This window comes from Anas platyrhynchos, chromosome Z, assembly GCF_047663525.1.
Source record: "Anas platyrhynchos isolate ZD024472 breed Pekin duck chromosome Z, IASCAAS_PekinDuck_T2T, whole genome shotgun sequence".
NCBI classification, from domain to species: domain Eukaryota; kingdom Metazoa; phylum Chordata; class Aves; order Anseriformes; family Anatidae; genus Anas; species Anas platyrhynchos.
This window is the reverse complement of record NC_092621.1, coordinates 79,492,948-79,505,666: the sequence shown is the minus strand read 5'-3', so window position 1 is coordinate 79,505,666 and position 12,719 is coordinate 79,492,948. Positions and strand designations below refer to the sequence as shown.

Below are 12,719 nucleotides of genomic sequence, written 5' to 3'. Positions count from 1 at the left end.
TGTCCTTGGCGTGGTATAAGCACTGCTCTGCAACAATTAAAACATTGGGGTGTTATCAGCACTCTTCTCTTCCTAAGCCAAAACACAGCATTCCACCAGCTACTAGGAAGAAAATTAATTCTGTTCTAACTGAAACCAGGACATCCAGTTATACCATTTTTATTCATCTATATTCATATATATTCAGTATATTCATATGTACATTATTCAGCTCAGTGTATGAAGAGCTATAAATAGATAACAATTAACAATGGGAATAATGTTTGTATTGACTGGAGATCTCTGAACTACCCTTGTTCAGGAAACTAACCATATTCTTCTACTTCTTTGGCATAGTTCACAAACTTTTAGTACTCATGCTTTTGAGCTAGCTTCAGCACAGGTAGCATTAAAATGGTAAGTCTCCTTTTTTATGCCAGCAATATTATTCTGCAGTATAGCAGTTCCTATAGATGGTGTCGTAAATATCCACTTTTTTCATGAGAAGTTTAGTTATGCCATTACACCTAATTATGTAATTACAGGTAGTAATTACACATTCTAATTACACCATTAGAGTATTACACATATTTACAGTAATCATACAATTAAATACTGTTACACTAATTATGTAAATGACTGATTGCTGTCTCAGAATTACCTCAAAAAGCTCAAGAATTGTTAATCCACATCACAGAATATGTAACATATCCTAGACAGAGAAGAAAAATAGAGAAACATACCATGCAGTCAGCTTGCTTGTCATTGCAAGCCTATTCTCTAGGATGCATTTTAAATAGTACAATAGATTGTATATCCTAAATACCAATGCTTTGTAATACTGACTTGTTATGTCACTCATCACCTTGCAGTAGTTTGATGTTATTCCTAGTGCTTCTACTAAGTTTTTTGTCATTTTATTTTTCTTTTAAATCCACAACATTTCTCTTAGCTAGTCTCTTAATTCCCTTCTGTTTTGGTTGATATGTAGCACTCTTCAGATGTGAGACAATGGTTATATTACAACCAGATTCTGTGACTGCAGTGGTACACTCACCCCAAATCTTTCTGAATAATCACAAAAGCCTCCCCTAACAGCTAGTGCCGCTGAAGTACGAGAGAAAGGCTTGGTTGGACCTGAGCGCTGCCATAGCACTAAAATCTCCAATGAGCTTGAAAGCATGAACTATATTTGGACCACCTTGACCCTGTGACATATCCTGTGTCTCCTTCTGGAAAGGATTTGGTTTGGAGTTGGTTTCTAGGTGCTTAGCCATGGAGTAAAGTTCTCAGAAGACAAGAAGGTATCACCTGGCAAGCTGATGTGCTTCACACTCCAACAGTGCTTCTGCTTCTCTGGGGCCTTTTTAGTTTTTATTTACCTGTCCTTCTGATTATAAAGTGCTGGCCTGACCTCTCAGGTTGTTTGTTTTTTGTTTGGTTGGGTTTTTTTGTTTGTTTGTTTGTTTTTTGATTTTTTTTTGTTTGTTTCTGGAGAGGTTTAAATTCAGTTTTCATTCTTCTCTATTAGCTATTGCTGTCTTTAGCCATTCAGGCATGTGATGTTAAAAACAGCTTTTTCTCATTGCTGCAAAGCACAGGAGGAGGCACAATCAGTGATGTGGAATACAAGAGCACCTATGGCTTCAAAAATATTCAGTTGTTCTGGAATGAGCTTATCAGCCTGTTAGAGAACCTTTACTGAGCATCTGGTATTTACAAAGTTTGCCTGCAGATGTCTAGTAACCACAGAATAGAAAGATAGAACCTTCCTGCATCCTCTGGAGGTAAAAGCTAAATAATATTAATTGCACATTACTTTCCAGATTTCTTAAGGCCTCAGCATGTTCATTGTTACGGCTGCATCTCCTTCTGTTCTTGTAGTCTCTGAACCTATTTCTTGCTTCTGTGCTGACTGCAGGCTATCAATGATGATTACCTCCTTTACAGCTTTCCTTAGTCTTGTGCCTTTGTAAATAAGTACTAGCTCCAAGATAGATTATCCTGGGCCTGAATATTTTACTTTCTGGATCACAAAATTCTCTTGCAGGCAACAGGGAGCCACTTTCGTTGATGTCAGACTGTTTGCATTATTTAGTATGACTCTGTACTGTTAAAATCTCCCATGAGCAACATGGATTGTGAATTGCAATAATTTGTGAGTAGTTCCATGGGTAATTTTGTGTTCAGTTTTTATCTAGGAGATGGTACTTCTAAGGTGGACACATCACAATTTCACCATTGTACTTCTGGAGATATATTTTCCTGATTGCCAAGCATTACTGCCATTAAAACATATGGCAATTTTTCTCATGCTTTTTCTTTAAAGATATAGATTAAATTAGTCACTATAAATATTTGTGACTTACACTGTAGATCCTTCACCTCCTTTTCTATGTATTCAACATGCCCATGTGTAGGAAGACTAAATTCAAATAAAGTGCTCCAATTTAATTTATATAACATGTCACAAAACCTGCTCAACAGTGTACCTTCACAACATTTTCCTGTGTTTTATGTTTTAGTACACTGATGTTAATATTACACTCAATCATCTTCTGCATTAATCTCCATGGAAATAAAAGTAACAATTTTTTATTTATATGAAAATGTACCTTTTTTCAGTGTCTTCCATACTGAAAAATTACCTAAACACCTGGCAAATCTAGACAGAAGGAAGCTTTCAAGACTTCTGCTTGCATGCAGCCTTACACTCCTAGACTAGATGACCTTGGATAATTTCTAGATGACCTATACTTTATGACTTTCAACTGAATCAAGATTTCCTGTTGCTCTCTTATCCAATTCATTAAATAGGCAAGCTCTTGTAATTACTTTTTAATTCCAGAAATTTCTAAGCAGATTTTCAATACTTAGAAGGAAATGGAACAAAAATATCCTACCCTGTTTTTTATTGCATCATACTGCAAAGTAGCAGTTCCATGAAAACTGACATAAACCAGCCAGGCTGCTTCCTAAAGCAGCCTTGCTTCACTGCTTCTTTGCCAGTCTTGCTTCTTTCATGGCTGCTTTTTCTGAGCTGCCATGTTATCTGTTTGTGTTGTTGTCCCAGCAAAAACTGACCCAGAAAATTTGAAAAGTTAATTAATGAATAAGAGCAATTCCTTAATCAGATGAACTGCACAGCCCCACAAACACTAAACTAGTACAAAGGAATGTCATAGGTCAGAGCCTGAGCATAAAATCAAGACTTAACACCAGCTGAAAATATTCATCAGCCTAATCAAGAGAATACATATTTTAGTTCATGTTTAAGGCAAAGACAAGAATGCATTGTAGTTCTTGTATTTCTCTTATTTCTCTTCAAAGATCATATTTGTAGGCTAGAATTTTCAGCTCATTTGCCAAGGATACTACAAAAATAAATAAATAAATAATTGGTAAATATATCTATTCCTGTTTGTCGTTATTTGGATAAGTTCAGGACTTGGTGTGTGGAAAAATTAAGGAGATTATATGTGTTTGTGTATGTATACGTGTGGACATGCGTTACCCTTAGAAAAAACAATCTACTTTTTAAATTGTATGCAAGGTGGATAACTTATCATTCATACAATGTCCTTTCTAGTTTAGGGAATAATGTGTGGTTATCTTACAAAAATGTAAGAATGGAAGAATTTCTGTGCCTAAAAGAACTGTATCAATTTAATATAAAATTAACACTAATACTTGATTTATGTCCTCCCAGGATTACATAAAGATCTTTTAAAAGAAACATATTAGAAATACATTTTGAAGCTGCAAAGGGAAAACTTTCACATGTTAAATGTGATTTTAGCCCATGTAATTAAACTCAGTCTAGGTATTTCTTCATGTCCTATTTTGAACTTTCACTATTTATGAACAAAATCAGGAACTATTTAAGAGGTTAAATACGTGCTGAAGGACAGGCTAAATGCATCAGAAGTAAGGGTGATGCTTTTTATTCTTAACTATGTCAGCTTATCATGGATGGAACACAATTTCTGTATTTGCGTTGCACAAAAACCCTCTTGAATCTCTGGCTGAAACTAATGAGGTTTGCTGAGGCTGGGAATACGGTCTAGCTGGCGTTTCTGTGTAGTATATTGGTATGAAAGTGCAGAGAGGCAGAAAAAGTTATAGAAATGACAGAAAGCATTGTTGAAAATGAAATGTTCTCCCAGGCATTTCAATGACCTAGTGAGAAATATTAATCAATCCTTTTAACACATCTAATATTGAGTCTTCAAACAACAAAGCAAGGGCTGGCCCTTCTGCTGCTCTTTGTCCAGACATCTCATATAAGATGCAGAGGTGTGCAAAATTAGGCTCAGCAGATCAGAATGGTAGTTCTTCCTTTCAGCACAATGGGAAAATGAGACTGAACTCTCAGTATTTGATATTGAAATAAAATACTCATCCCTATGCCTCTGGGTGCATTTTCATCTTGCTGCCGTTGTACTACACAGCAATGTCCCACTTTGAAAATTCATTTCTTAATATCTAATTTTGATTAGGCAGTAGCAGACACAATCTTTTCTCAGACACCCAACAGAAACTCATTGTAAGATATTCAGACAATCCCTTCGGACCCAACAGGTGTATTTTACCCATTTAATCATCTCCTTGCTACATGAGTCACATAGTGCAGTACTAGCTTTTGGGCCGTGTCAATAACTCGTCAACCCCATTTTCAGGCAGCTACAGCTTGACTTTGTGACATCTCATTTTAGCTTGAACCAACTTGCTGTGGAGACTTTATCGCCACATTTCCTTACTTAAATCTGCTGATCTGCTTTGGTCAGGTGTTGTGTATTTCTTGACTCCTGGAGACACACAGTTACCCTCTGTAAGGAAGTAGGAAGGTTGCTCTGGGGTTCCTTCTCTTACCTGTCTTCCACCTGTCTGCTTCTACAGCCTAAGGGGGATATGCTACCACCCTTTTCTGTAATGTTCTGTATTACTGACATTCACAAAAAGTAGGGAAGATAAAATACTTACGAAAATGTCCTCTGTTCTTGTGTAGGAGGAACTTTTATGTGCATTTTTATGTGTGGCAAAGTCTATGCGAATGTGTATTTCAGCATTTCTAAGCCTTAAAAGTAAAATTGCAGCATAACATTATTTTCAAAGTAGCCTTTATAGGCTACTTAAGTCCCTGGTCTGGTCAATAATGTACATTCTACTTTTACCCAAGTGAAATAATTTGCAGGTGTGGAATTGGTACAGTAAAAGGAAATAAAAGCCAGAAGAAGCAAGTTATTATGACCAAAAAAATAATTCCTTAAATGTGTATAAAAACGCCTTCATTAACAGCACCAATGATTATAAACATATTGAAAGAACAATTCATAGCTGCAGTGGGCTCAACAAAGTTCCCAACAGCCACATCACAGGACCGTTTTAGCTGTTTCAGGCACAAGCTCAGTAGGAAAGATACCTTATTTCAAGGCTTATTATTTATAATGCATAAGTGATTTATTCCAAAATAGATTCATCATGGAGGGTGGCTTTTGATCTGAGTCAGACTGATATGGTATGTTGCTCCCCCTTGGTGGACACAGAAATGAGCAATGAGAGTAAATCATTTTTAGAGCCATGCAAACCCTCATAATGAAACTGCTTTGAGGTTTACAATGGTCAATGTATGGGACACAAGGTTGGATACAAGCGAATATCATATAAACTTTGCAAAAGTTGGAAGCTTGGAAGTTGTTTCATGTTTTGGAGATTCATTTGGACTTCGAATTTCAACCAAGCTGTGAAAGATGAAAATCCACATTAACTGAAGAGAAAACAGAACAAAACATGGTTACACGAGCCCTAAATGAAATAAAATCTCCAGGCTCAGCACAGCTCCCACCTGCAGTTTTCAGAAGGAGAAGGAAATGTAATATGCTCAGTGATCAACTTCCCACTGAGGCAAGATTCACAGCTCCTGCTGCTTTGGACAGACGGAGAGTCCAGCGAAGCTCCTGTTCCAGGCACTGGTGCAGTGATATGTAAGATATGTGGGAGGGGAATGAGCTATGCTAGTAGGTTACATCTATTTTAGTCCCTGGCCACCACCATGCTTTTTCCATCAGATGATTCAAGGGCTTACAAGAGAAGAAATTCCGAACGTCTCCAGCATCTCATCGTTAGTTGTGTTAAAAGGAAAACCAGTGTGTAGTTCATCACAACTTGGTGTGGGGTCAGCTGGGGAATAGCAGTCAATCACTGCCTGTCAGAAGAGAGGCAAATGTCTTGCTTCTGTGGCTACAGACCACCCCATGAGCAGTGGCCTTCAGCCTGAGAGCTGCCCCAGATGGATGCACCCCTGCAGCTTGGAGGATCAGCCACCACAGCATTACTTACTGCTGTCACTGGCATGAAAAAAAAATAAAATAAAATAAAATTGCTGCAACACAACCCTGAGAGAAAAAGGCTTGGAGTCTTTCTGCTGCATGTTAATTGAGGCTCAGAAGGGTGCAAGTGAGTTTCAGAATCAAAGTGGAATTAAAGATTTCGAAATTCACAAGTAGCATACAGGATTATTTCTTTGCAGAGAAAAGCTGATGGAATTAATTTTAGTTCAAACACTTTTCCTCAGTATCAATGATTGTTTGCTAGTATTAATGCTAAATGTAATTTAGCTGGCTTTTGGTTTGGTGTAGTTACTTAGAAAATTTGTTTACAGACAAGAAATGATGTGAAACTTTTACAGATGGACAGATTAATATCCATTAGTGATCCAGCAAAATCTGTTTGATAGCGCTCCTCCATAAATATGATTTTCCTTTGTTGGAAAATCTGTGCAGTTGATGGCAACACTGCATACCTTCAATGAAGATCAGCTTCAGTATATGTAGCCTGTATTACTTATATTTGTGATATTTGTAATGTATTGCTGTTCTGATAATATCTGTCCCAGTCTGTGCACCTGTAACTAAAACCTAATTTTATAATAACTATGTTCCTATTTTTATTCAATCCATTTTACCCCATCCATGTTTTGAAATACAGGCACAGCAAAAAAATTAACCATTTTGTAATTCATTGTATCCAAGCTGGAGAAAACATATATTGATGCAGAAAATATTTTTGTCTCTCGACAGCAGTAAAATTACATACAGAAGATTGCATACAAATTTTACTGTGATTGCTGAAATCTCTTCCTCTTCTACATTCTTCTTTCCTGTCCCATTCCTTCCAGTCTATGAATATGAAGTAATGAATACTGTCTTCTTGGATTCCATCACCACCACTATCATGACCACATGGGAAATCCCTAAAACTCCTTTTTAGTTCATTTTAATTTTAATCTTTAATTTTTCCTTCAGGTATGAGAGAGTGCATTTGAGAGAGTGCTGGTTTTGATTCATTTTTAGACATGGGAAGTTGTTTCCTTGATAAAAAATGTCAACAGGAAAACCCACAAGGATTAACCTTCCTTCCCAAAGCACGCAATGGAATCCCTTCAGCCCCTTCTCATCTGTGCTGAAGTTGGTGCTGGGTGTCTGACCCAGTTCTCTGCAGGCAAGATGGGGCACAAGTTATGTGATATATTTTAAAAGCTATGGTTTAGTGTTAGACATGCAAATAGAACTGCTGGAAGTAAAATACGATTTAATAATGAAATGTGGCCGGTGTGAGGCTAAGTCTTTCTAGCTTTAATTGCATATTGCTTTGAAGATTGAACCAATAGTTTTTGATCCTACTCATTACTAGCATTTAGTCATCATGTACCCTGTATCACCTTCGTCCCCTATGTAACATATAAGGAGAAGCAGACCCCAATGAATTCACCAAAACAGTTTACAGAGTGGGAAGCTGCCTAAGTTAGCCAACTTGAAATGTTGAGGAAAAGTGTAGTTTTTAAGAAGAGTGAAGACTGCACCTGTCAACAGTGTTTACCCTCGAAGGAAGTAATGCAGAAAAGTGTTTCGACTTGGGAAAGCAGAGATGTCACGGTCTGTGGCCCAGAAAGAGGTCTGGGGAGAAGAAAATTCTGGTCTCTGATTAATTGACATCTTTTATGCATAGTGAAGCACCTTCAGAAGACATTGTCAAGTTAAACTTATACTTCCTGCAAGACCCTCAATCCAAGCTTCTCCTTTTTGCAGGCTGAACTTCATCCTTCTTCATGTGGTTGGACACAAATGCATGCCTACTGAAGTTACTGCAATTAAGTGCTCCTGTTCCTCCTTGTTCTGGATTTTGTTCTGAGTTAGGTCCTCTTCTGCAAAACAGCAAGTTGAGGAACAAAGAATTTCTCCTGCTCTGTCAATCCTACTGCTGTTCAGCTAGCTGATCAGCAACCAACATTGCAAGGCACACATTTATCCAAAGGGATTTCAAGTCATGGAAAATGTTACATAGGGTAACTTACACAAGAAAGGCAGGAAGATGTTTCCGCAGTCCTATAGGCTCTTTACATTGGTGCTGAGGAAATAGGATGAAGAGGTTATTGCAAATTTAAATGAGATGTGTACATTTTAATACTTTTTTTTTCTGGTGTTTTGTTGTTGTTGTTGTTTTTGAGAAGTCATTATGGATAGATAGTGTAATCTATGCAGTATTGAGTTAAAATAATCAAACAACTTGTCTGTGGTAATTACACTGTAATTTTGCTGAGTAACTTTGTTGTCTATTTGGAATTTCATAATACTAGTATTTTCAGCACAGTGGGGTTACCTTGCTCTTTCTCAGCCAGCAGAACCGAACACATCAAGATGAAATTGCAAACAGAGTTGTGCTGGTTTATGTACTGCTGACAGGTAGCTTCCCCTTTGCCATTTGATATAGGATTTTGTGAAATTTTTCTCTTTAGTCATAAGAAGTGAAAAATGCTAAGTTAATCTATATGTTTTCAAAGGTCTAGGCATTTTGTGAGAGGATTGTATCCACAAATCAAATATTTATTTATGCTTTACTTACGAAAATAAGAAAATTCTAAAAGAATTGGATTTTGGTGAGTGAATGGTGTTTTCTAATATCTTCCATCTCTTCTCTAAACAGCTGCAACAAAAATTTCATACCTATCTAGTGGTTTCACTGGCCACATTTCTTCTGGGGTACTACAGGAAAGGGAATATTGTTTCATAGCTTATCAGCTTAGAAATACAACCCTGTTCTTGGCAGTCCACTAACAAACATTTTTATGTCTCTATAATATTAAATTATTGGATAATTAGGTTTTCTACAGAATGCTGAGTAAAGAGCCTATAAACTATATTAAAGGAGATGCCTTCTGAAGGAGTAGCTTTTTAAAGTCTAGTTTCTATTCTTAATTGAACCGTTATACTTATTCATTATGTATGCAGTGTATTTTCCTGGGGAGTGATTTTTAAATAGTCTATTTACATGAATGACATAATGGATTTCTAGCTAAATTTCACTACTGTTCTATTGTTAATTTCTTAAGAACATAAAACCCATCATACTTAGTCAGATAGTTCAACGGTCTGTCTGGCTTACGGTTAAGTCCCTGACAATGGCAGTGAAAAACATTATTTAAGGAAGGAAGGTATGTTTGAGAACTTTCTGTCATTTGTTGCCCTCATGTCTGCTCCAGGTCAACAGTTCCTGCAGTAGGAATATCGGAGGGTATGTCCCTGGACCATCCTATTATGCCTGGATTTCCCTAATTCCTTTTTGAACCTGTTAGTTCTCTGTGTGCCTCTAGAAGGCTCCAGAAAATCACTGCCCACTGTGCAGAGAAGTAATTTCTTTTATATGTGCTAAACTGATTTCTTGTGAATTTCAGTGAGTACTTCCTATTTTCTGTATTCTGGATGTGATGAACAGCACTGCATTCACCTTGCCCATTTTTCTGTAAAGTTCACTCATATCCATCCTCAGCCTTTCCTTCTCCAGCTTGTAAAGTCCTAGGATTTTATACCTTTTTCCTAAGATACCTGCTGTTTCCCTTTAATCATTTGAGTTGCTGTTCTCTGTACTTCCTCTTGATCTTCATGGGATGTAGAGGCTAGAACTGTACATGGTATGTGGTCACACCAGAGTTTCATAGACCTGTAAAATAATAGTCTATGCCTTGTTCTCCATGCCTAACTTTTTTTTTTTTTTTTTTCCAGCTCTATTTTGGCAGGAGCTGTAGCTGCAATTTGAGACAATGACTACAGAGAACTCTTGATGATGACTCTGAGATCTCTGTTTTAAGTTGTGATGGCAATTTCCGAGTTCAGAATTGTGTAGGCATAGTTTATTTTTTTTTTGTTTGTTTTGGTTTGATTTTTTGCTTGTTTGTTTGTTTTCCTATATGTGGTATCTTCTATTTGTGTACACTGGGGATCATCTGTCACCCTTTTTACCACTCATTAAATTTTTATGCCATTCTGGAGCTGCTCACCATCAAAGTAGCATTTGATCAAGAGACTTTAGTAGCTTCAAACTTGTCAGTTTCCCCATTCACAATTTTATCCAGGCCACTGATGAGTAAAACTGATGCAAACACTGATCACCAGGGGATCCCACTGCTGACATTTCATCCTGAAGAGCTGCTTCCTATTCTTTAATTAGATTTCAGTCTATGGAAGGACCATATCCCCACTCACCGGCAAAAGCCTTTGATATGGAACTTTCTCAAATACTTTCTGAAAATCCAAGTATATTATTTCCATTGTATCTCCTTTATCCCAGTGCTCATTGCTACTGTTAAAGAACTCCATCAGGGGAGGCAAGATTGCTGTTTACAGAGGTCATGATGGCTCTTTTCCAGCAGATTGCCTTTAACCAGGTACCTAGTGATCTTATTCTCAATTATAGACTCAGCAACTTACAAGATATGGAAGCAGACTCACACGTCTGTAGTTCCCACAGTGCACCCTAGGGATATTTTTTGTGGATGGGAATAAAGCACTGATTTATTGGTGTAGCTCTATAGTGTAAGTCTATAAATTTAGTTTCTTCATCCAGACACAATTTCTAAAAACACTAAGTCATGAAATCACATTACCACTGGAAAAATCAAGTGAATATTAGGTGACAAAAGCACTTCAAGAATGCTTTTGCTTCCTCTTTTTAAATTCTCAAGCCACCTAACAATTGCCTGACTATTTTTACACTGTTTCCTCAGCAGGGAGCATGTAGACCAAGTAAAGGCCAAGACAGGATTTTACAACCTAACTATAAAACTATGGAGAGAGGATTTGGTAATAGAAGCATGTGATATTCACTTAGCAGTAAAGACACTCTTGAGAAGTAGAACATAACATCTAATTTCTTTATATTTGATTAGTTTTGATAGCCGTTGCTTATACACATGAACTGTACTGACCAGTACGATAACAGAATAATGCGCTGTGGTTGGCTGAGATGCTACATCAGCATAAAAAGCATTTAATCTCTTTGGACGTATCAGCAAATAGGTAGCAATTCTTCCCATTACTGTCTAAAAAGCTGTCTTCTGTTGAATAGAACATAAGTAATCACTTCATTTTCATGTCAGCTCCTAGAGATTTGAAGCTTAATACAACATCATCTGGAAAGTTTGCTTGTCTGGAAGTGTCTGTGCATTCATTAGTTGCTACTGATGTAAATTGTTAAAGATGTTGCCTTTGACATACAGTACTTTATGTGAAGATATGAAACAAGATTAATCATATTCTTCACCTCAGTGCCAACCACCAGACTGGCTAGTGACATTTAGAGCCATGCTTCAGAATAATAATAAAAATGTTCATAGGTCAAGAAAATCCATTTTGTGTAGTTTTAAATCTGAGAAGCAAACTTAGAGCAATAAATGCTTTCTGTTAATCAGATTTCAGAGCTGAATGGCTCCATAAACTTACCAGAGCCAGTCAAAAATATGCTATTCCATTGCATAGTTAGGAGTCACCTATAAGTAATAAACCTGTTTTATGTTTTTTATCTGGTAATAGGTAAAAGCAATCTGAAATAACTGTCATTGTGAGTACTCCAAGTCTACTGAAGTGCAAAATAAATGGGGTTTTGTAAATTCTATTTTATGTTTTCACCTTGTGTTGTGACGTACTAGAAAGAGGGACACATGGTCTGTTACTATGTCTAAGGAAAGTGCTGATTAAATTCTTTCAATGAGAATGAAAACATTGATTTAGTCTTGCCCATGGGATTAGTCGACAGAACAACAATTAACATGAGTTGCTACAACCAAGTTACTCAATATCACTCTAATCATAACATTGGACTGTGGAAAAAATGCTTGAGCTGCATGGAGTGAGCAAACAATTTGATTAGGTGAAGATTGATTGAAATAGCCAATAGCTAAAAAGTGCAACATTGAGCTTGTGATCTGCAGCTGTATCCCCACTGTGTTGCACTCATCAGCAACCTTCAAACTTCAGTCCAGGTTGAACAGCTGAAATTCACAGCACTGCTTCACTTGAGCTAGAGATTTTTAGCAAGATCAGATTTATAGGTAAGGTGGCTGTGGCAGTATACCATCCTTTTTGGGCAACCGTGATCTTTATATTCATATTACAGATCTGCAAAGCTTTAATATTTAAGAAGTCAGTGCTCCATACACAGGTCTTGCACAATTTAGGATTCATTCCAAGTGAAAATCTACTTCTGTGGGGGAGGGACTGCAAAGGGCTTAGGCTGTGCTAGTGTTTAAAAGTGATGCTTTAGGAGATGATATAAGAAGCTACAGCTACTAGTGAGGGAAGAAAAAAAAATAAGTTGTCATGAAGTTGAGAGAAGATTAGATGTCAGTAAGAATGTGTTTGACATAAAAACGGAGGCCAGTACATTCAAAAAATGTGTATGTAGGAATA

General features: G+C 37.0%; 1 protein-coding gene across 2 annotated transcripts in view; it reads left to right on the top strand.

Moving 5' to 3' along the window:
• Positions 1-12,719, top strand: part of EDIL3 (EGF like repeats and discoidin domains 3) — a 266,089-nt gene that overhangs the window by 163,720 nt on the left and 89,650 nt on the right. The window lies entirely within an intron of this gene.